General features: G+C 42.2%; 1 protein-coding gene across 2 annotated transcripts in view; it reads right to left on the bottom strand.

Moving 5' to 3' along the window:
* The window catches only part of KCNJ6 (potassium inwardly rectifying channel subfamily J member 6), a 169,606-nt gene extending 154,073 nt beyond the window's left edge, over positions 1 to 15,533 (bottom strand). Inside the window, exon 1 of one of the 2 annotated variants that reach the window (XM_021299680.2) lies at positions 15,028 to 15,533. The gene's annotated coding sequence lies outside the window, so the exon portion shown is untranslated. The remainder of the gene's footprint in view (positions 1 to 15,027) is intronic. The other variant, XM_021299679.2, reaches the window with a different exon arrangement.
* Between the last annotated feature and the right edge of the window lie 9,290 nt (positions 15,534 to 24,823).

A 24,823-nucleotide genomic window follows, 5' to 3' on the forward strand; every position in this document is an offset into this window, starting at 1 on the left:
CTCTTGTTCATTGTAGTTGTACTGTCTTTTATTAACAGCAGATGTGATTCTCCAGTCCATCATGCCCTATATGTGCAAATGTTGCACATACAGATATTGCACCTTGAGTCCTACTGAGAAGGAGGATTTACTTTATCTCACGTTAATACCAATGTGCTGTTTTGGAGACCTGCTCTAGTGTTTCTGCATGCTGTTCACACTCTTGAAAAGTAGACATGAAATTTTCCCATCCTGATTTTCATAAGCATATACATGACTCCCTGGAGTTCATGGCAGGGAAGAATGATGCTTATGGCACTTGAACATTGTTACTTTGTAATGGGAACTGGTCAGCTGAGAGTTTGTACCTATCTCCAAATCGATAGCTGAATGTGGCTGTGCTGTGCTGAGCTTGGCTCTTAAGCTGGGTTTGCATCCAGCTTTTGCACATGGCTGGTTATATAATACTGCAGCAGCATGGAAAGACAAGAATTACTTGATGACGAAAGTGACAGTGGAACAGAGCACTGAATTTTATTATAAAGGTGAACAGCCTCAGTTTGTGACAGCTAAGAGAATGAAGTTCTTTAACAGGGACTATGAATTAGAGGATAATTGCACCATACCAAATGTCCATCTCTCCATGTATGTAATAAAGTGCGGTAGCCCATGGATTTAATTCAGTGATCTGATAAAAAGCATGCATAATTGTGCGCTTAGTAGTAGATTCCTGTGGCCCCAGTTTGATGTGAATAGTTGACCATTTGCAATAGTTGACCATGGCATTATTCTGTCATTCAGAAATCCCCAAGTGGATGTATCTGTGGAGACCATGCTGGAAGCTTTTGGAATATGTTGTTCCCCATCCACGGCACTAGACTGAAGGCTCTATGAGCCAGGCTGTATAGTACGGAGCAGCTATATGGTCTGTGTCAACAAAGAATCTGACTGAGACTGAGAAAACACAATTTCATCTGCAGGTCAGCCTCCCATACATGTGCCCACCCATGCTCAGGAACTAGCTCTGTAGAGGTACAATTTCTGGCTGCTATAGGATTGTTGTATTCTGCAATTCTCTGGGTTTCTCCTCCTCTGGTATATGATCCATGCCATAACACAGCAGTGAGATTGCATGGCATGCAAAGCAGCAGTTACTTTGGCCTGCATCTCTTTCCATCATATATTCTTTTTATGGCACTGCCAATAAAGTAGAACTGTAAGATGCTGCGTGCTGCATCTACTGTACAGATGCTAAGCTTGAAATGTTCTTTCTGTGGGAGTTGCTAGAGGCAGGAGAGCATCACTTGGAGATACTACTTAGAAGTTCAAAGTGCTAGTAATTAGAAGAAACCACTATTTGACTTAAATCTGAATGTGTGTCATCTGAACACTCAGAGTCTTTGATGAGTCTGAGAGAGAGTAAACACAGCCATGCAACACCCTGCTTTCCCAGCCATTGACCTGCTGGCTTTGTTTCCTAAACTGAAACCTGAAACTCTCCCCCCCGCCTTTTTTTTTTTTTAGGACTGCATTCTTTGATCTTGTCCCATTTCGTGTAGAAGGGGTACAGGTCAATAAGGGCTATAATTGCTTTTGTTAAGAAAATGGAGTACTCTGTCTGCCTGTGGTTAGTGCTCTGAAGTGTTTCTTAGCACTTCCTAGCACTTCACCCCTGCATGCTCTTGGGGACAAAATATGTAACATTCTAGTGGGGAAATGAAAACCATTTCAGTATAAGTGAGAGCAGGTACTAGAAAATGGAGTTTACTCCCTTCTAATCTGGGCAAATCAGAATTTGCCTGCTCCTCACAACAGGATAATTGGTCCACTTTTCAATATACTGTTGTGTACTCCTGAGCTTTCTCATTAATATACATTGAGGAAAAGAAACACCTTCAGGAGGAATGTGGGAAGTCCCTCCAAGTGTGGAGGGTAACCATAGCACATTTTCAGAAGCCCAGTGGGGATAAAAGGCTTTGTTCAGCTGCCTTGACAAACTGAATGAAGAAAGAAATGCTGTTTTCTACAGATACAAGGAGCAGAAGAAGCAAGGAGCAAGGGGAAAATAAGTGAGCGAAAGATCAGCCACTTGAGGGGGAGTAAATAATGAGTGGGTAGTTTATTTCAGTACCTGAAACAACTGTGGTGACCTGGGGTACAGTCTAGAGACACTTGTATTCATGAAGCTAAGAAAAAAGCTGGAGAAACAGTTTGATAAAAAGCAAAGCAGGGCAGAGGCATATTTGTTTTAGAATTCCTTGTCATGCTTTTGTTGTGCTTTTATTAGTGGACTGAAATGGCAGTAGTCATTACTGTAACAGTGTAAGTCAATCAGAAATTTGACTGTCTTGGAAAAAACCTGATTATGTGGTAGTTAATGCAGTTAATTCACATTTTCAATTATTATCCCACAAGGATATGTCTATGAGGAAGATATCAGTATGCTAAAGTTCTTCCATGAGGATTGATATAGATGACAAAATTTAATTAAATGTTTCAACTTATTCCCACTGAAATGAGTAGGAAACTCTCATTCACCTCAAAAGCAGCAGCTACCTTATATGTACGACTAGTATCAAAAATACACAGTTGAAAATATCAGAAAGCAAGCTCGTGTTAAAGACTCAGAAGTAACCAAACCGAAACTCCCATACTCCTTTGTATAACTCTATCCCTAGATATCTCTATGCACTTCGGTAGTGTAGATCTACTCGCACAATAAACATTTGCCAAGTGAATGATTAAACATTTTAAACCTGTACCTTTGTTTTACTGCAAATGAGTTAAAAGTTTATTCAAATTATGTAGCTTCCTATTCCAGTACACATGCACACAGAAGGAATACAGATAAAATATTTGGTGAGGGTAGGAATTTTATTAAGTTAACAATTTGTAAAAGAAAATTCCAAATGCACTTCTGGACTGGGATGCTGTACACCTACTTTCTGCAGGGGAAAACTTTACAAGTAAAATATAAACCTTCTAGAAATATGACACAAATTTGGAAGTGATTGCCAAGTAATCACTCAATGACAGACTACTCACACAGAAAATTAAGTTACACACTGAGCATCAGCCAAGTTATCAGCAAGAGACAGGGATACTCGAAGTGAAAGGAATTATAAAATTTAAAATTGAGAATAATGAACATGAGAATATTAAAAATCAAAATACATAAGGTGTTCCATGATTACTATAAACAGGAAAATGATATACCTTCCTTTTAAGAAAGGTGGATTTAGAAGGTGGATTTAGTGAACTGATTAGTCTTTCTTCAGTCCCTGAGAAAACTATGGAGGTAATTCTCAAAAAAGCTGTTTCCAGAAACATGAAAGATAAGAACATGACCAGGAAGAGTTATCTTGTATTCTTCTCTTGGCAAATCATGCTTGATCAATCTGACAGACTTCTACAATGAAATTACTGGGTCTGTGGATAAGAGAGAGTAGTAAGTCTTCAGCAAGACTTTCGACATTATCCCATAACTTCTGCTAGCCAAACAAGGAGAACTGGACTGGATGGGCAGACTGTAAGGATGGGTGGAAAACTGACTGGACCTCTGAACTTGAAGGGTCTACAGTTTCAAGTTTAATGGTTCACGGTGTTCCTTGGGAGTTGATACCAGTTGGAGCCAGTGCTAATGCCTTCATCAGTGACTTGGACAACAGGACTGAGGGCATCTCAGCCAGTCTCCAGATGACACCAAACTGGAACAATCAGTTGATGCACAGGGAGGATAGGGATGTTACTCAGCAGGATCTAGACAAGCAAGAGGAATGGACTATCAAGAAACTCATGAAGTGGAATGAGGAGAAATGCAAAGTCCTGTACCTGGGGAAGAGCAAGCCATGAATCAATATATGCTGGGAACCAACTTGCTGGGTAGCAACACTGCAGGACAGGACCCATGAGTTCTACAGACAGCAAGTTGCATGTGAATTTGCTGTGTACCCTTAAAGCAATGAAAGCTGAGATGCATTAGTAACAAATTAGCAAGCAGGTTGATGGAAGGGATTATTCCCTTCTGCTTGGCACTGGTGATGTTTCACTAGAGACCCCCAGAGGTCTCTTCTAACCTATTTTTTCCATAATTCTGTTAAATGATTGCATAATTCTTATATTCAGTAGTGTTGATTAGGTTTTGTTCTGAGTTCATTAGAGGTCCATGATAGGGGTTAAGTTAGAGTAATAATTATCCATACACTGAACAAGAGTCTTCTCACGTGGACAAAAATCTGAATGTTGGTAGCACATATAAGATCAGGTCCTTGATTATTGTCACAGAGGAAATATTCACAGGCAATATAAAGGTAAAACATTTTATTTTCCAGTTACTTGTATAAACATCTTTATGTGGTGGGGGAAGCTTTTTAATTTTTTTTTCTTTAACTTTTATTTCTAATAGTTCTAATTTTGACCTCTGTGCTAATCATTAATACATGTTTATCTAGCTGCATCAGAACTAAACTGTTCTCCTCCTCTTTGCCTCCCACGTTCGTGTGTAGGATTAAGTAGAAGTGCTAATTCTAGGTTATTGAACATGGCTTTGATGATTACAGTTATAACTGAAGAGTAAGGTTTGAGGTTTGGCTTTTTTGTTGTTATTTTTGTTTTGGTATTTTTTTTTTCTGTTGGCACAGTTTTACCAATGCAGCTCAAGTGACTACAAAACCGACTCATAAAATCCAGTCTTTAGACTGTGACTATGCTGAACTGTGGAATATATGCTTTGAGTCTGAAGCCTTGTTTTCACAAACAAAATGAAGATTTCCTATCATGCCAGTTGCCAGTCTTTGTTCTCGCCTTTCCCAATTGCACAGCCCAGCTCCTTAGTTTGTCTTTGTCTAGAATCATATGGAGTAGCCCTGCCTATACAATAGCTCCAGTTTCACTTGGAATTTTAATGGGCCTACTGTTCAAGAAAATAATTATTCATTAGGCTTGAACTAACATTTGTTTTCTACTGAAAAGGTCCACTTTACAAAGGATATAGTTCAACACAATTATGAGCCATGATATCTCTTTCAGGAATAATATAGTTTCCCCTCTCTCAGCTTCTCATGGATCATAGTGATCTGTATAAACTGCTTTTTGCTTTGCTTTTCAGCTGACAGAATGGTTAGAGTTATCACCATAATCTGATATGGGTCTGATACTGCACTACTTGTTTATGGAATACTTAATCAAGGGAAAGTAGCAATAGCATAAATCTGAATTTTAAAAAAGAACTATGATATTTCATTGGTTGGTGTGAGGAAATATAACATGACAATTTTTATGCTTCTCATTTGACCATTTCAGCTGTGCTCACCTTGACCAATGTTGACTGACATTCCATGGAAGTTGCAACAGCTATTATTTTAAAAATAATCTACTCTGAAATATAGACTCCCAAACCCATGCTTTGGCCCTAAAGCATGCTGATCTTTACTAAAGATCATGCAGAAATACTCAGGCTGGTAATTTTTGGGGTTAATACACTGCCATATCTGTTGAAAATGTGCTGTGTTTACTCCCAGGGAGTTGCAAAACTCCCATAGGAGTACCATATGCTTGTACGGAGGAAAAATGTGATAAACTGCATTTTAAAACCACCATAAAGGAAAAGGATTAGGAATACTGGCAGATATTTCTAGAATATGTTAGTTGATTGCTTTCCCTCTATCTGCTGGCTGCACATTGGAGTTATGTAGCACAAATAAGAAAAAAGTTTAGGCTGGATTATACAAAGATTTCTAATGACAGTTTTAAGTAATGAAGTCATTGTGAGATCTGTGTCAGATCTCTCTCTCCTTTATACTAGCCTATTTAAAATAAATTTACATTTAAGGTCTGATATGAAACCTATTGAAGTTAATGGAAAGACTTTAATGCTCTTTGACTAAAATGCATATATAAGATCACATATTTTCTGTGATTCTATTTCTGTAAGAGCTTTGCAGAATTTACTATTCCTATACATTTCCAGCAAGGCTTCCTCCAGTTTATTTTGTTATCATTATTTTCCCTCATGATAATATCATGCAGGTTTTCTCTTCTGCATCTCTAAAGGCCTACCTGAGTTTCCTACCAGCCCATAGCTTAATTATCTTCTAAGATGTGAGTTGTGTGTGACTCCCCAAACCCACCAGTCTGGCTTCTGAATGCAGCTGTAATTAAAAACAAAACAACAAACAAAACATGAGTTCTATTCTTTGCAACTGGTGCAAGAGAGAACCTCTTCCTAATTATTATTTTTTTTTCTTGTACTCTTTATAACTGTTTGACTTTATACAATACTTCAGGCGAAATTCTGGTTGAAGATATATTGGCTTCATATCAGCTATTGTTACCTCTTGTATCACAAAAGAGTAAATCTATTTCCTGCAGCAAACACTGCTGGAATGCAGTGTGACAATAACAGACACTTGCTGTTTATACACAGTGGGTACTATTTCTTTTCTGGGTAGCAGTTTAGAGTACCTTTGTAATTACTTTCTATATATCCAGAAGGCAAAAGCTTTGGTAGTGTTAAGTGAGTGTGTTAACTGCTGTAGCTTCTTGTGAAATGAATTTATGAGCCCTGTGATTTGGTAAGAACTGGATTAGAATTAAAACTATAAATTTGCTAGTTGCGAGGGGCAGAGAGAAGTGAAATAGTGATCTGCAACATGCAGATGTTGCAAACAGGCCTACATTTTCAGTGAGCCATTCCAGAACTGTGGGATGGATGGGTGGGATGGAATATGGGAGTGTTTGTGATCCACTTCTAGGGGTTTTTTCCTTTCCCTCTTTTGTATGTCTTTATTCCTTCTCTTTTGAGCCTTTCTCCTCCCCACTTCTCCTAGATTTTGACCTCCTAAATTTTTACATAGCTTTTCAATCTCTGACAAGCAATGAAAAACTCAGACCCAGAATCTGGCACTGGGATGCAGCAGAAGTTTGTGGTCTCTTCTTAAAACTTTAAGCCTGGTTATAGTGAAAAAAAGTAATGGTTTGAAGAACATGTTTGAAGAACAGTGTTCTCACATAGTGCACAGCTCTCATGAGTACAAAGTCAACACTTACCAACAACTACCACAAAATCACATTGTAAAGATCCTACATGCAGTTACAGTCATCATCCCCAGAATACTGCAGATATTGATGGAATATTTTCTTAATAAGTAAGATCTGTTTGCTTGTTTCACTTTCTGATTTTAATAGTAACTTGGGTATATTTCTGGGAAGTAGATTAATCTTACTTTGTTTGTAATCCTGAAAGACTTCTGATGCATTTCATGCTTTAATGTAATTATGCCTAATAGATAGAACACAGCCGCTTCATAAAGATTGTTCATATCCCTGCTGGATACTTGGCTGAGATAAACATATATCTAGCTTATTTAACATTATTAACTACCTGAAGTATTAGAATTCTTATACAGCAATTCACAACAGCCAAGTATAGCAAGACTACTGGAGGGACGCTGCATTTTTTGTGAGACATTTGCATGCATTTGTGGGACAGCCCCAGTTTGATGTACACACCACACTGGGTAGCACTAATGGGCAGCAGTCCAATAGTCTCCTTTCTCCTCCTCCCCTATAAAAATGATGCTGGGTGAAGATTTGATAATCCCTAGTCCCCAGTCAGTAAAGAATTAAATGAGGCATTTTATTTATTTCCCATCTAACTCATATGTTTCTCTGCATTTGTACCAGAGAAAGCCAGCAGCATATGGAGGAGGGTACTGCACTGGGGCTGTACCAAGGCAGGCAGTTTCCCTTACTTCCCTTCCAGCTCAGCCTCCTTTCCTCTCTGCACTGACACAGAGACCACGATTCAGAGCCCATTGCTGTTAATGACAGCCTTGATATCCTTAAACAGCCACTGGTTTTAATTCCTAAAAAAGGTTTCCTTCTGTTTCCTTGCATAGCTATGTTCTCCCTGCCCCTGCTGTTGGTTCCAGCTCTGACAGTCTAAAGCCACCTCTGAGACCAGGAAGCAACGAGCTACTTCATGCTGCATCTGGAGAGTGTCAGAAACAATAGGAGAACAAAATAAGTTCAAGTTCTACATAATATTGAGACTTCTGTAAGGCATCTAGCAAGACAGTGATGCAGGACCATGCAAATGAGGAAGTTTACCGAGTATCGTTCTGTATGGGAGCTCCGAAGACAGGGATTCATCCCACCTTCTGCAACTGTAGATTGACACACTAATTTAATTGCTTGAGATGCATCCCATGAAACTTGGGGCACCAAATGTGACATCTCTAGAGGCCTATTGAGATCTTTGGTAGATTAAGGTTGCTCTTCAGAGTTGCCCAGCTTCTTCCACTGATGCTACAGAGGGGCCAGGGAGGCTCTACTTCCAAAGCAGGCATTGCCTATTGACTCTTCTCCTGTGAAAATCTGGACTGAGGAAAATCAACAGGGCATTACCTCTCCATGTCCAGACAGGTATTGAGCTGGAAGAAAAAACTTCTTAATTACAATCATTTAGCATAAATGTTTCTTTTCAAGAATGGGCAATTGATCTGACAAGCTGATAGAAACTGCAGACTGTGAGTGTCAACAGGAGATGCGGAAGAACGAGCAGGAAGGTAGGAATTGACATTATTTTCTCATTCTTCAAATCAATACTTTGAGAAATAATTTGGTAATTTCCCATTTTTCTAATGAATCCCTGCTCTTGATGATAATAAATACTAAATTATAGGATAATTTCTTCTTTACTTTCACTGTCAAAGTTGTCTGTAAGACAGAGTGAGATTATTTTTTTAAATAAGAAACAAAAAGCAGAGGATTTCCTGCAATGCTGCAAAGCACTCTGAGCTGGTGAACCTAATGCAGGGATGCTTATGATAAAGCACTGCAGAACAGAGTTGATTACAGCACTGAATTAACTATTCTCTTGTGTGCTCTTTCTCTCATCATCTTGTTCGTTCTCTCAGCCTTCTATTTCACCCTTTCAATCTGAACATTATTGTTTTCTTGTCCAGAAGTTTTTTTGAGAATTCAGCACAAATGTCAGCACTTGGCTTTCATAAGAAAACAAGCCCCAGCACTCAGCTCCAGCAAGTTCCACCAAACCCTGAACATAGTGGCTTCTTCAGGTCAGGCTCCAACAGTCTACGTAGATGAAATTAACGTGGAATAATACAGAACAGCTGTATAAACTTATGATCTGTTGTGTTTATTTGCCTATGAAATGCTGTCACTCCTGTGATAGTAGCAATCGGACCTAGAACTTCTCTTTCTAAAGGCACAGTTGAACTTAAAGACCCAGCATAGTCTCATCAGGGGGTATGAAGTGAAATCAGAGTCAAGGTTAAGGCTCTTTCTGTTTCTGCAGGCCTGTTGTGGGATATAGAACCATATCCAAGCTTGTGTTAAAGCACCTCTCCCCACCCATACTCTCTCCAACCTCTGCCTTTAGCTGTGGGACCCATGGCACTGCCTCAAGGCCAAACAGCAAAGATGACATTTACATTTGTGCTAGCATCCTGAAATGTCTGTGTTAGGATGATTCAGATACCTCCTCTGGTTGGGAAGCTTTTCTGCTTGGAAGGCTCGGATGTCCACACACATGTCAAAGGCTGAAGCTGAGCTCCCTCGGTATGAACCACCCACTATGCACGCAACAAAAAGGGTAGGTCGTTGGCAGTAAAGATTAATGACAGACTCTCTGGCTTAAATATTTGAATGAGCCTTCACTGACTACACTAACACAGACAGTGCTGTTAATGCAAATGCTTTAAGAAACTTAAATATCTGTGGAGTCAAAATGTGCTCCTGTGAATTGCAAGCTATGCACGAAAATGTTAAGAGTTTTCTGACTGCAAGGTTAGTTTTGCCCTTGGATATACTATGTTATTTTCCTGCTGAAGTGAGACAAGAAAATAAATGCTACTTGAAAGTTAATAATATCAAACTGAACAATGGTGTATATCATGAATGTGCACTTCTGGCCATATACTTGCATTCATTTTGAAGCCTGGTAGAATGAGCCTTTTATTTTCTAATACTAAGGTGATATATAATACTGTAATAAAGCAATGTGTCTTCTGAGGGCTTTTCTGATCTTATTGTCACTTAGATCTACAATAATCGTATGATCCCTATTCTTGTGGATACTTATACCAGAAATACCATGCTGTACCTCACACCCAGATACCATTAATAACTGATCTGAAGCTGTAACTGGCAAATAGAAGCAGGGAATCAATAGGGTGTCACATTTTAGTTGGTTTTGTTTTTTTTTTAAATTCAAAATTATATTGACTAATATTCCAGAACAAACTTCTGTTACAGGTTCTTCTCAGTTACTTTAGAGTTTCTTCTGCAACCTCTGGCATGACTTGGCACTTCTGCAGTCAGGACTGTGTACAGTCCTACCACCCATGCAGAATCTTCATTGATTTTACTGAGAATTGTGTAACTCTGAAGGTTCCATTTGCATGAACTGCAAAATACATAGAAATTGCACATCTTTTAAGAACTTTAAAATTTACTCTTTTTTTTTTTTTTGTCCTGTATCTGAAGACAGGATGTTCCGCTGGCCATATGTAAAAGCTCAAGAATAGAGTGCATGCTACTAACTAGCAAAAAATCCATTTTCATAAGCCTATAAAATATAAACAAGATGCGTTTCTTTAGTTGTCTAACTCCCTTGGCCCTGTATGATAGTCTACGAGGCAGACCATGGGTGATGAGTTAAATCACAATGGTGCTCTAAACCTCCTTATGGACATGATTCATATCTGCAGCACAGTGCCTTTGCAGCTGCTGTACCAACATATACAACTGAAAAATTCCAGTCTCTGCACATGACTTTTGACCACAGATGATTTCCTCCTCCAGCTCCTGCATGTCCAGGACTGCTCACATCCACCTCCTGCAGTACGCTGAGGTGGGGTGGCCTGGTGTGGGTTGACCTTTTGACAAAGACTCCACAACACTGTCATGAGGCTCTGCCAGAACGCTTCAAGCTTCCATGACAGCCAGCGTCCTTGGGTATAGTTAAAAATTGCAGTGCTATGTGAAAAAGTGGAGTTAGTAACATGCTATTGTTCAATACTTCTATTCATAACTAACCTATAATAAAACTACATTTCCAATATCAATAGCACTCTAGTAAAGCATCTAATGCACAGTTTTTGGGGAAAGAAACCTCAATCCAAACCAACCAACCAAACAAAAAAAAGAAAACAGAACAAAAGAAAATAAAATATCTTCCAGGAAGTCACTATCAAGCAGGAATGAAATTAAAACTTATTTTGTTTGGTTTACTGTTCAGTAAATGTAGCATTCATTTTTTAAGAAGCATTGATCTCTTTCTGCGTGACTAATATTTAAATATTGATAGTTATTATACTTGGAGTAATGTAGTCTACTACCAAACTGTCTCTACCAGTAAAAATTGTACATCCACATAAATGTAACAAGCACATTAACCTAAACTATATCTCTTTTTAAAAACTGCCAGTGTTTAATTGTCCCAATTAAAAAGCAACATTCTGCAGCAAGCAGATGATGAAAACACTGAACAGAGCTTCCAAGCTTTTAATAACAGTGAGAATAAAAGAAATAATAAACCAGAAATCTGTTCTGCAGCATGCTTCAACCACTATTACTTAAGACATAGTTTAATTTATTTGGGAAAATGCTAATATGAATTTTTTTACATCTTACTTTTATAGAAGCATATAAACAACTCCTGACTAAAAAAATCTATTTGTATATTTGAAAATACCATGAGAAGGTCATGACAAACCCAGTAAGCTTACACCAAGAGTGTCAAGAGTTCCTAATATTTTATAAGTGAAAGAAAGGATAACACAGAGCTTAACCTGTGAAATGTTTGAATAAATCCCTTGTGATGGATATTTTAGGAAAATAGAAAGGAAATGCTATTTCTGTTGCATAGCTTGAAGAAGGAAATTTGTCTTCCTTCCAAAATACCATGTTTCAATAAAATTAATATAAAACAAGGCTACAAATACATGCTTATGAAAAATAAGTATTTTCTGCTGTGAAATTATGTATCTTGGAAAGCTCATATTGAATGTAGTGTAAATGCACTGGCAGAAATTCCACAAAGAATTCTGTCTTTTACTGAACTGATTGAGGCCGTGGGAATTTCTGTTTATGTTCCTATAATTAAATTTTTTTCTTGTGTTGCTTATAGGGCAAAATAATTTTGTAATTATCTGATAAAATTATTCTGACACTGAAGGACTTACATAAAAAAATCAATAGCTTGAAGTATTATAAATGATCTGGTAACTGCCCTGAAGATCTGTATTCTATTACTTTTCCTCATTTTCCCACAGGAAAGTAATGAGTTCCCAGACCACACTTAACAGTTCTGTCCTTTATTTCCATACTCCCTATGAGACAGGTCTGAAAATGTAGAGGCTCATCATTAAGAAATTCAGGTCTCCGTTTCCATGAAGGCTTAACTCATTAGTTCACTTGGCTTGTCAAGAAGTGTAGTTAGGGCAAAATGTGGATCTACAGTTAAAAAGACTTTACTTCAACTTGTTATTCTTAGAGATGAATTTGCTTGAAGTGCCTGCATAAGTACAAAGGCTGACTAACTCCCATGTACAAACAGGACTCATCTATGTGGTTGTCTCTTCTAGGCTAGGATTTACTTGAAACAGACAATTCATAACAAAGAAGGAATGCAGGCAAAGAAGGAACCAAGTAGCTGGTGTGATTTGACAGCTTGATTATAGTTAGAGCACAACCTCAAGAGGTTGGGGATTTGGATTCAAAACTAACGATTCTACATGTATCTACAGTTTACTGCCTACCAGGACCAAGGCAAGATTAAATAAATCTTGTTTGCTTAATGAAAAAGAACATCCTGACATAGTGAACAGCACAAAAGTAACTAATACATCTCTGTCTTCCCCAGTGCACATTATTCAACATGCTGTTCTATTTTCTAGAATATTTTCTCATAGTCTGAAGAAATAATTGCATATGTAACTACCAGCATGAGATATGTATAGGAAAATGGAGCCAATAGTTTACAAGCTATGAGTGCAATAAGTATCACTTGGCTTTTGGTGAATTATCACTGACTTGGATACTTCTTTTCCCTCATTTTGTGTACTTCTTTAAACTGGTCGCCAAAAGTCCGAGGAGAACAGTTCTTAACCAGGAGGTGTTTTTCTGATTAGTTGATCATGTCTGTCTGACTGACAGAAACTCCACCTGTGTAATTGTGCACCTCAGCAGTGGGATAGTTCCCTAACCTAAGAGTGCAATTTCTTCAAGTGCAATTTATCCCAGTGCAATTTCTCAACAAGTTTTCGGAAGGAAAACAAGTCAACAACACACATTTGTCACGATTTCTGCAGGACTCATTTTATGGATGTTGTATGTGTGAATGATCCTGGTGGGGAACCAGTTAGCCATAACAAGTTACCGAGAACCACTGCAGCAGAGTCCTAAGAAACAACCTCGAGCAAATCCGTGTAAAAGATGCCATTTGTTAACGTGTTTGCTCTCACCTCCGACATGCACTTGGCTCAGCAAAGTTTAGTGGCCCTAGGTGAGGCTTCCTCTGTCTCCTGGCACCCGGTGCGGAGTGGCACTGTGCTCGGGGGCTGGCTCCAGCAGAGAAAGGCTGCGGTTTCTGGAGAGGGGACACCGGCGGGGGTTCCCTCGTCCTCTCAGCGCAGGAGCCCGATCCACAGCCCCGGCCGGCTCCCCGCCCGCGCTGCCCCGGTGCTGCCGCCGCCGCTCCCACCACTGTCCGCGGTGCTGAAGCGGGGCCGGCAGCCGGCGGCAAAGTGCCCTGCGGTGCGCGGAGCGGGGGGAGGGCGGCGGGGGGCAGGGCTGGCACGGCAATAAGCAGCGATGCGGAGCTTGCACCGAAGCAGCTTCGCCCTCCCGCCGCGGCCGGAGAAGAGGCTTCGGGCACGGCGACTCGGGGGCACCTGGCTCCCTGCAACCGCGGCTCTCTGAGCCCTGTGTGGCAGCCCCTTCCCCGCTACGGTTCTCTGGCCCTTCGCCGCCCCCTTTCACCACGAGAAGAAAGTTTGGTCTGTGGTATCTTTCCCCCCACCTTTGGTACCGGACCTGGCCGGGAACGGGCGGCGACGGGGACCGGGGGAGGGGAAGGGGGGAGTAATTTCCTATTTATTTATTTATTTAGCTCTTTCCTCCCTCAGGTCGCCATGGTGATACCGAGCTCGCTCTCCCTCCGATCAAGAGGAGACGGGTACCCCTTCTTGAGCATCCCCCTTCCCCTCCGCTCCCGCTGCTTCTCATTCCCGGCGAAGGCTCTCCCATCCCTGCCTGCCCCGCGGGGTCGGGGCCGCGACGCCCCCTCAACCTGGCTAGGGATCCCCTCAGCCCGGCCCCGGCTGCCCTCAACGCTACCCCGTCTCCCCTCAGGGCTACCTCGGCTCCCCTCAGTCTCGTCCCGGCTGACCTCAGCGCTGCCCGCCTCGGACCAACGCGACCCAAGCTCCCCGCAGCGCGGCCGTCCCCTGCTGCCCTCCCAGAGGAGGAATGAGACTGGAGCAGCCAAAACAGCAGCCCGCTCCCCCCGCCTGCCGCCGCTTTGAAGTTCTTCCCGGCTTCGGCGCTGCAGCTGGAGCGCCGCTTGGGAGCGGGCGGCCGGGCGGGACGTCCCTGGTCTCCCCCGCCCGCGGGTGCCCACTGTCGAGCCCAGAGGCGAGTGAGGGCCTCGGCGCGGCGGCAGAGCTCTGCTCGACGGCGCGGGACCGAGGCTCCCACTCAGGAGGCTCCCGCGACGGCAGGTGAAAAAAGGGCCTCTCGGTACCGGTCCAGCCCGTCGCCGTCTCCTCCCTCCACAGCGGCACCCCCACTGTCACCTCGCCGCTTGCCCAGCGGAAAACGGCCGAGGCTGCTCGCCCCCCGGTTACATAAGTAACGCACCCCGGCACTGCCGCTGTGGCTGCCGGGGGACTTGAGGCAGGGCGTTTCTCGGGTGGGCTGGGGAAACGCGGCGGCAACAAGCCGTAAGGGCACAGGCAACAAAACCCAAGCCCCGATCCAGCACCTCCTCCGCCTCCCTTCAGGTAACCGTCCCCGCCTTACCTGGCGGCGGCACGCTGCTCTCACTCCATGTCGGCTCCCCGTAGGACGGGGCAGGGCTGCGCTGCCCGGCTCTGCACCGGCTCCGGCTCCGAGCCGGAGGGTGCGTGCGAGTGTGTGAGCGCCGCTCGCTGTCACACGGCCCCGTGGATGCTGTCGGGCGTCTCCATTCCCCACGCCGCTCGCCCACCTCCCGCGACGCTCCGCCGCCTCGCAGACGGGCACTCCGTGGCAGCGGCACCCGCCGCCTGTGGGGCTCCTCTCCGACCCACTTCACGCCGCTCGCAGCGAGAGCGGGGGGCGACCGGACGGCCGCGGCGGCGCCGCGCGTGTCTGCGTGTGTGTGTGTATGGAAACGGGGTGGGCGGCGCGGCGCGCAGCGTGGCGGGCGGGCCGGGGAGGCGCGGGCCCGCGGAAGCAGCTGCGGGCGGGCCCAGGGGCTGCGGCCGGGGCCGGGGGGCTGCGCTAGCCCGGCCGGCGCGGCGGCGGCGGGTCCGAGCGCGGCTGCCGGCAGCGCCACCTGCGGGCAGCGCGGGGCGGCGGGGGCGGTGCGCCTCTTCCACGGGGGGCGGCCCTGCCCTCTGCCTGCATCGCCTCCCCGGGCCCCGCTGCCGCTGGGGGCGCCCAGGGTGTGACGGCGGGGAGTGGGAGAGCTCCACCGCCTCCCGTGGGGCTGGGTGACACGGCGGGCGTGGGGGGGGACGAGGCTCTGGCTGTCTCCCCCCCGGGAGACAGAGTACCAGCTCTGGTAGCCTCCGGCTCGCCGGCTGCTTCGGGACCATCCCACCTTCCCCAGGTGCGTCCTCCCTGTCAGGGCGTCCGAAGGAACCTTAGGTATAGCCAGGTGATAGGTGGAGGCCTGGCTTTCTGTCCCGCAGGACTTCTCTGGTCCATGGTAAGGGCTGATCTCGCACTGTGAACCTCCTTTAGGGCACTTCACAGCATCTTTATCCACCTTCCTCCTGATTTAGTCTGTGGGAAAGTAGTGTCTTTGACTCAACTTTACCACTATCAGGTTTGGTTGAAGTTGGCCAACAGATAGCATGTTCCTGGGCAGAAAGGGCAGGCAAACAGACAGATGCACACATTCAGACACTAAGAGACACTCAACTTAAGCCTCCTTTTCAGAGAAAACCTAGCTGAAAAGTACAATTAAGAGGGCATTTGCCAGACATAATCCTGATAATGTTCTTGTAGGATGCATCCTTTCCAGATAATTCTACCTTACCCTTCCCCTTTCATATCTGCATTGTGTTAAATTACCCATATTCCAAACTAACGCACCTATACAGTGAGAAGTAGAATGGGGTTATGGCTTTTTGGGTAACATGAATAATAACAATCTGCACTTTCACAATACATAATTTCACATAACACTGTGCTCTATGACCATGGATCACCAGTGATCTTATTTTTTCTCTTTCTGAGACAAAAGTAGTATTTTAACCCAGCACCACTTTAGTGTGTAGAATTTCCTTATTTGCATTTCCTTTCTCACCTCACCCTTCCTCTTCACACCTTCCTACATTTCCTAATGTACTTTCTGGGAATTTTTTTTTCTCTGTCTAATCTCATCTGAGTCAATGAATTTGGGATGTAGATGTATTATATCATGCTAGTTTAAAAAACGGCTGTGTTCTAGTTTCTTGATCTTTTTCTGTAAAAGGGAAAGTCACTGAAAAGAGCAATACAAGGCCTCTTGTTCCTTGGATAGTTGCATGACTTCATTTCTTCTTGCAAACTACTGTTCTTTAAAACCCTTCCCTTGTGCTAGGAACATCTCTACTGGAACAGTATCTCTGAAGCTGCTGTTCTAGAGCCTAGTCAACTTGTTATGTGTTTTTCATGCTTTCATTTGCCAACACAGCAGGAAAAGTGGGCATTTTCAAAATGGAGAAAGGGTTTATGTGGAACAAAGATAAATATGAATTCATGATTCTGGGCCTTTTAACTCTATTAATTGTTAAATATTTCAGGAGGAGCAGCATATGGATGGTTACATTGAACTTGGAACCACAATAATATCATTAAATTGCACAAACCCTTGTGCTTTCCAAATGGCGCTTTTTCTCTTGGGGCACACAAACTAAAATGGCTCTTGAACAGGTGCACAAATAATTATTTTATACTTAGCCTGCTGTCCCCCTTCAATCTATTTGACTCAGTTGCAGTTTTCTCTAAGCCAGCTCCCTGAATCTCACTGAAGAACGTCTCAGAGTCTACTAATACTTACGCTAGCACACACAGAAAAGATCCCTGCTAGTTTCTTAAGGTCCAAAGCAAAAGCTTGACTAGTACGTTGCTGAGATTTATTTTCCCTTTGGATTTCAGTTGAACGCCAAAGCAATACTTGAACTGGCAGTATCTAAATCTGTATTGCTTGTTCAGGTGATTTCAGTTAATGGGCTTTGACTCAGAGATCCTTCCCACCTCCCTTTGGATGGATAGTCCAAGAAATGACTTCACCAGAATTGTGCTTTGCCTGAGGGAACAGTTTATATCAAGAACCGAAGTTTATATCAGCTTGAGGTTTTTGAAATTAGTTTTGGAAAGTACATTTTTTTTAAACAGTAGGAGAAATAGAGGCATGGGTTGATAAGAAGCGGAAGGGATTTGTACATCCTACTTCAGATGCCTAACCTTAGGAATTTATATCAGGAGTCTGCTTAGGCCACTGAAGAAAGAGAGGAACCCACAAAGGGCTACTCAATGCACCTAAAATAAACATCAGTTCTGAATTGCCCTTTGGAGCTTTTTTTCTCCCTCACCTCCTGTTAATAGTATAGGGTTTGTATATGGAGACTAGCTGCCTAATCTGGGATCTGACACATGATTATCCCCCTCCAGTTTTCATTTTGCCAATGTTACACGGCATTTACATGTGGAGAAACCACTTGTCAGCACCTCTCTACGAGTGATTTTTATGTATGCTTGCCAACTGGAGAAACTTGTATTTCAGTGGAGCTACAGCTCCCAGTACAATTTCTGAATGCATCTGTTATCCTCATGACCTTATCCTGCAAACTTGTGAGAATACTTCACGTTAGCATTTTTTAATTCACATCTGTAAGTGTATGCAATGCCACCAGCTTGCTGCCTACATTGTAGTTTCAGATAGACTGAATCACCTATGCTAGTCCTGCATGTATGGGTTTTCCTCGCTGTGTGCATTCTGCAAATACAATTCCATGCCTGTTTGAAGTTTGATGAACTTGAGCCACAGCTACCAGCTCTTCCCTTCAAGTCCTGAAGTGTTTACTTTTCTTGGTGTATACCTCTCCTTTCCTCTGGAAGGGGTAAAGAAATGGATCAAAAATGTACCTGCAGAAGAATTTTGGCCACAGAATAGTGTTTCATACATAAATTCTGAGTTTTAGCTGTTTTAAAGAATCAATGATTTTTAATCTGTCTCACTAAAGGATTGCTGTTTAGCTATAAGACAAAGTTTGTCCAAAGTTCTTCTCAAAATTATGGCACTTACCTGTATCAAAAAGATTCCTGAATGCATCGAAAAACGTCTGTTTTTGTGTCTAAGATGTGCACCTCAACAGTCATATGGCTAGCTGATCCCGATCCATGGCTCTTGGATACTATCACAAACCAAAAGCACATGAAGATCAGGCCTGAGGGATTTCTGATGTGCACAAGGAACAAATAATCTGGCAGCTTTGGAGAAGCCTCCTTGCCTAGAGCTTCCTTTGCTCCTCCTCTCATTATTACACTTTTTCTCACTGGCCTAGAAAGTTTAAGTCTAGATATTGCTTCAGACCATATGGTGACAGTGAGAGCTTTTTTGCATGACAGTAAGAAAAGCTATGGTTAGAAATGTCTGCTTAAAGATCAGCTAGAACAGAACAGTTTTGGTTCACACAACTTGATAATATTGACGAAGGGTCAAAATTTGCTTATCTAACAGTAGTTTTGAATTCTCAGTAGGTTTTATGGCATATTGGAGTTGGCGAAATTTTGCAGAGCAAGCCACTGGAAACTGGAGGGAGATAAGGAGAGACTAGTGGGTGTAAGCTGTCTGATTTTGTTTTCTGGCAGGAAGAATACCAGAGGGAATTCTCTTTCCCAGCCTGCCACCCCTATTTTTTCCTTATTTACACATGAATGCATGATTTTTTGGTGTCTAACATTTCCATAATGCAATCTGGTAAACCTAGCACAGCTGTTTTGAAAACTTGCCTGATGTTTAAGATTGCTATACTGTGCAAAAGCTCCTATTTCACTTGCTAGTCTTCGCATTTCTGGATGTCAAGATAGGGGACAACTATAAATATGAAATTAGGTGTCACAGTTGCCAAGATCTATTATGAAGAGGTCTGCAATAACCTTCTCCCCTTTGCCCTTTATCTGTCTTTCATATGCTGCAGGGTGAAGTCTACCTTTCCCAATATTTTTGGACAGTACGTGACACAACGAAGCAACTTCCCTGTCTGTGATTAAGTACTTTTGTAACAGGGTGTTATGGTTTAACCTCAGTTGGCAACTAAGCACCACACAGGTGCTTGCTTACTCCCCCTGTAGTGGGATGGGGGAGAGAATTGGAAAGGTAAAAGTGAGAAAGCTCCTCAATTAAGATAAAGACAGCTTAACAAGTAAAGCAAAACCTGCACAGGCAAGCAAAGCAAAACAAGGAATTCATTCACCACTTCCCATTGGCAGGCAGGTGTTCAGCCATCTCCAGGAAAGCTGGGCTGCATCACACATAATGGTGACTTGGGAAGACAAAGAGTATCACTCTGAATGTCCCCCCTTCCTTCTTCCCTCAGCTTTATACACTGAGCATGATGTTATATGGTGTGGAATATCCCTTTGGTCAGTTGGGGTCAGCTGTCCCAGCTGTGTCCCCTTCCAGCTTCTTGTGCACCCCCAGCCCACTTGCTGGTGGGTTGGTGTGAGAAGCAGAACAGGCCTTGATTCTGTGTGAGCACTGCTCAGCAGTAACTAAAACATCCCTGTGTTATCAACACAAAAATGAAAACATAGCCCCATACGAGCTACTATGAAGAAAATTAACTCTATCCCAGCCAAAACCAGCACACAGGGGAACAAAAAACAAATAACCCAATCTAAAGCTATTGATCTGCATGGAGCATTAAAAGCTGCATACGTAAAGCTGTTTTGCAACCATCACAGAGATGCAACGGCAAGCTTGGAATTTTGCTGCATACAGAAGGAAATCTCCTCATGTTTCCCACAGTATCCCATTTGATGTGCAAACTCTCTTCCCTGATAATGTACCTTCATGCTTGGACAACAAATACCTTTATGGGTATTCTTTCTTTGTACACCGTGGGATACCTAGCAATAATATGAAACTTCCCTCCCCCCACCCCGCAAATGTAACTAATCAAATCTTGTTTAATTTTAATCCCCTTCTAGACCTTTTGTGAATAATTATTTCAACTTTAAAAATCTCAATCTCAAGTGACTCCCTTCAGCTCTCTTGTTTGGCTGGGATTTTTTAATCAATTATGAATTTGAATTTTCAACAGGTAATTTTTTGTTATGAGGGGCTGGATAAATATTCCATTTGTAGTCTTCCTTATATATATTATAGAACAGTCCATCATTGCTTTTCTGTTACTGCTTCTAGTCTTTCCTGTCTGTTTTCTCTGCCTCGCATTTCTACTTCAGCCTCCTGTTTCCTGAAATTTGGTTAATAAATACTTCTCAGCCCTGTTGCGTTATTCTGGTTTAAGACTAGAGGTCTAGAAACAACGTTCGGGGTCATCAGATCCTGTCTGCACTGTGCTGTATTGTTCTTTCCTTCCACCAGTGATGGCTGTTTACTCTAAAACCCTTTATTTTTTTAAGTCCTGCTACAACTCCTGAAGCATTACTCACTCCTCTGATGGTTAGAAATTCACTTTGACATTGTACTTAAAAATTTTGCTTATCTAGCTGAAATATTTTTGTTCAGGTAGAGAATTTTCCACTAATTTAAAACCACACTTATGTCCTTCCCTTCTTCTGATCTAATCTGTTTATAGCAAGTAACTTAAGACTCCCTTAATCTTTATTTTCCTAGGTTGAACTAGACCAATTTTTGCCGTTTTTCCTTTGTACTATGAGCTCTCCATTCTCCTTATCAGCCTATTGCTTCTCCTCTGTACAATATCAGTTTAAATTAATCTTACTGGTGTAGGAGGAACCAGAATTGTGACAGCATTACTGCAAAGGGTTCATCAGTGTCATGTACAACAGAAACAATATTCACCTCTCCCTACAGGAAACATCCTAGCTGATGGGATGTAGGGTCACATTTACTTCTTTACAGTTATATTGCACTCATGGCTCTGGTATTCTCTGACTGAGGAGGATACAGTCAATTCCTTCTCTTTCCTTGTCAGTTCAATCGTGTTTGTAACTGAGGGCAGGCATTTCTGTTTCATTCATGACTTTGCACTTTATACTATTAAATCTCATCCTACACCTATTACTCTCATTTTCAAGGTCATGCAAGTCACTGGGATATTCCCAGTTTTCCTGTTTTACAGACAGTAGTGCCTCAAATTCACATTTCACTGGTGCTTTCCTACTTCGCAATATAAAATAGTTTTGGCTATGTGCCTCCTCCTCTTCTTATTGAATTGCTACCATGCCCAAATAAGAGGAAGGGAATAACTGACTTCAAATGTCAAAAGCTAAAAAATGTGAGGCTCGTCATTAAAAATCTTAAGTAAGGTGTTGAAAATGATGGTTGCTCTTTCTTGTTGCAAAAATCACTGTAGTTTTGTGGTACTGGCTCTGATTCTGCTGTCATTTCATGACAGGGCTGACTGGTTGTGTCCACAAGATGCTCCTTTGCCATGGGCCTCATCAGAAGTGCACTACTACAGACTCAAATAGCAAACTGGCGTCAGAATGGAATAGGGTGCATATTGCAGGAAAAGGTGGCTGAAGGTAAAGGAAGATCTGTGTTTGACTGAAGGTAAAAAATGATGCTCAGCATCCTGCCATTGCAACCTGAAAGCTGGTTTGTTGCTTGGGATTAATCCTGCCAGTGGTATGAAGGGTATTTGAACTGAAAGGGCAAAAAGGCTGAGTGAATATGATCAGTTATAAAAGCAAAGAAGAAAACTCATTTTCCCAAAGGGTTTATTATAAACTGCCCAATTAAGTAAACAAAGAAGTAGTTGAAAAAACAGCACTGACAGACATCAGATAATAAAATTAATTATAAACAACAGCCAAAATGCAGCAAGTACAAACTCATCAAAATACTTAATTAGGCTTTGCAGTAGCTACTTTTCTCCCTACCGCTATTTATTACAATTATATCTGGGGCTTGGTGTCTTTGATAAGGCTCCAAAGTGTATGATAACTAGTTTTAAAGCCTTATATTCCTATGAAATTGTAATATTTTAAAATGCAGTACATTTCAGACTGACTTAGCATGGTAAATAAGGACCCCCTTGCTCTAAATGGGAAGATTTGAAAGCCGATACTGCCTCTATTTGTTCTGTATCTCTTGTGGTATTGAAGGGGCTTGAGGTACCTAACCAATATGTTAATTCTTGGCCAGACAGCTGCCATTTGTCTCATTGCAGGTATCTTCTCCTAACACTACAGGCAAACTGACATCAAGTTTAAGGTTATAAATATGTATCAATAAAAACAAATCTGTTTATAGGAAACAAACTAACTAAGCTAGTGGCACTGTAGAAAACAGGCCCTGTAAATTGGAAGGGATATATTGTCATAATTTCAGGTAAAAATAGGAATGGACAATTGGTTGATTGTCCCTTCTGAAATCCAGCTAAAAGAACTGGTTGCAGTCATATGCTGCTGAAAAAATGAGGGTGAACTGGTTACTCATAGTAACAGGCCAGATTGTGAGATCTTTCATTTTTCCAGCTCTTTCATATGGTGCAAAGTGATATTGAAAGTTTTGGATGAACTCCTGGGATTCCTTGCCTGGCACATCTCCTGAGGGGTTTGCCCTAGATCTGTCCCATAAGGACACACACTCCTGTGCCCATCCCCTCATGGTCTGGGATAGGGGGACCATCTGGGAGCAGGCTTGACTTGTCATTTCTAGGCAAGATTTGGATCAGTGCTGGAGCTTACAGAGTTCAATGTTGTGACTGTCATAACTTGATAAATCCACAAAAATAATATCTGTGCTGAAGAGGCCTTTAAAGCCTCTGAGGCAGCACAGGATTGGGTTGGTGCCAAGGTGCTAGATCTTTGTTCTCTGCCTCACTGGACTTCCAATATCCAACGCTAAGATATAGAGTATCAAAAAAAAACTCAGTGGCAGGCCATGTCATAAACCAAGCACAGAGTGCAATATCTGGTTTTTCTGTTGCCAATCTAGTATTTCTGTTGCATGACCAATGATTTTCATGGTCAATGAATGGAAAGTGGAAATAGTGTTGATAAATTGAAGGTGTTCCTAAGTCATCTATGTTTTCAAATACTTTTTTAAAGAACACAGGCCCAAATATTTTAAAAGAGTTTATTCTCTAAACTCTCCTACAACTAGAAACCTTATTTTTTCCCAGTACTCTGTGCATTGTACCAACACTTGTATCTATGAAAAGTAGATAGAACAAAAGCTGTTAACCCTCCTGTCATGTTATAAGCAAGATATTTTATATGCTTGGTTTGCAATGGTATATTTGGCCATTGGATTAATATTTATCTAAAATTTAGGGCCACAATGAAATAGGCTTTCTCTGCGAACAGTGGAGGACAGCCATTCTGACTTTTGCGTCTTAGACATATCCTAGTGTTAACGAAGATATTTGCCTTTTAAACATTTTTTTTTCCCCTGTTGTGTGGTGTTCCTCTACAGAGAGCAGGTGAGTAGGAACCCTCTACTCAAGGGAAGCTGCAGAGCCTTCCACTGAGCAGGAAAAGCAAAAGAAGTGCAGAGAAATTCCTTTCATGGTGCTCAGTGCTTGCTGTTCCAGGTGAGCTTGAGAAACTGCTGGGAGGATCAGGAAGGACACATTCCATGGGGATAAGAGATAGCAGGAAAAGTGGTGCAGGAGCAGCAGGATAAGGCAGTGTCTGCCACTGCTCCCTGGGTTGGTTGAGGCCCTTCATGGAAACAAGGAGAAGAGCAGGGGGTAAAAGCAGTGACTAAATAATTTCTATTGCTGTTCTGTCTTCCTTTGCCATAAACAGTTTCTCTGTCTGAAAGTCCATCACTCTAGTTAATATTCAACTACTTTCTTGCCTTCAGAAGATTAAAAACATCTCAAGCTTTTTGTAGAGTTGACATGAGGAGAAGGTACAGGCACACAACTCAGCAACCTTGGCAGCTCAGGATATGGTTGCAGTAACAATGAGATGAATTGTCCCCTGCTCATACTTCCCTCTCTGGGGGGCTCTCTGAGGGCTTCAATAACCAGTGTCAATTAGATACCTATGCTGGAACAGCTGGAATTAGCTGAAATTAATGCTGTCCTGAGTTACAGTAAACTGTGAAGATAGAAAGATGACTGAGCGGCACAGCTTCTTGAGAAGCAGGAGAAGGGCTGAGAGGGCAAACCTGGAGAAAAGGTCCATTTCTATTCAGTCAGAAGGAGGTCACCAGGGAGTTGTGTGGGAGCAGAAGTGTCGGTATGTGAGAAAAACTGGGAAAAGCAGATGTTTCTGGTCAGGACAAGAAAAAAATTTTACAGGAGATGTCTGTTCTGAAGCAATATTGTGTCTATTCAGACATGAACGACAAAGAGAAATGCAAAGGTCTAAATTCAGAGTTTGTATTAAAAAAAGTTGTCAGTTCTCTTTAACTGTTTCCTACCCAGATATGAAACTTAGCAGATATTAAGAAAAA

This window comes from Columba livia, chromosome 1 (genome assembly GCF_036013475.1).
Source record: "Columba livia isolate bColLiv1 breed racing homer chromosome 1, bColLiv1.pat.W.v2, whole genome shotgun sequence".
NCBI lineage: Eukaryota > Metazoa > Chordata > Aves > Columbiformes > Columbidae > Columba > Columba livia.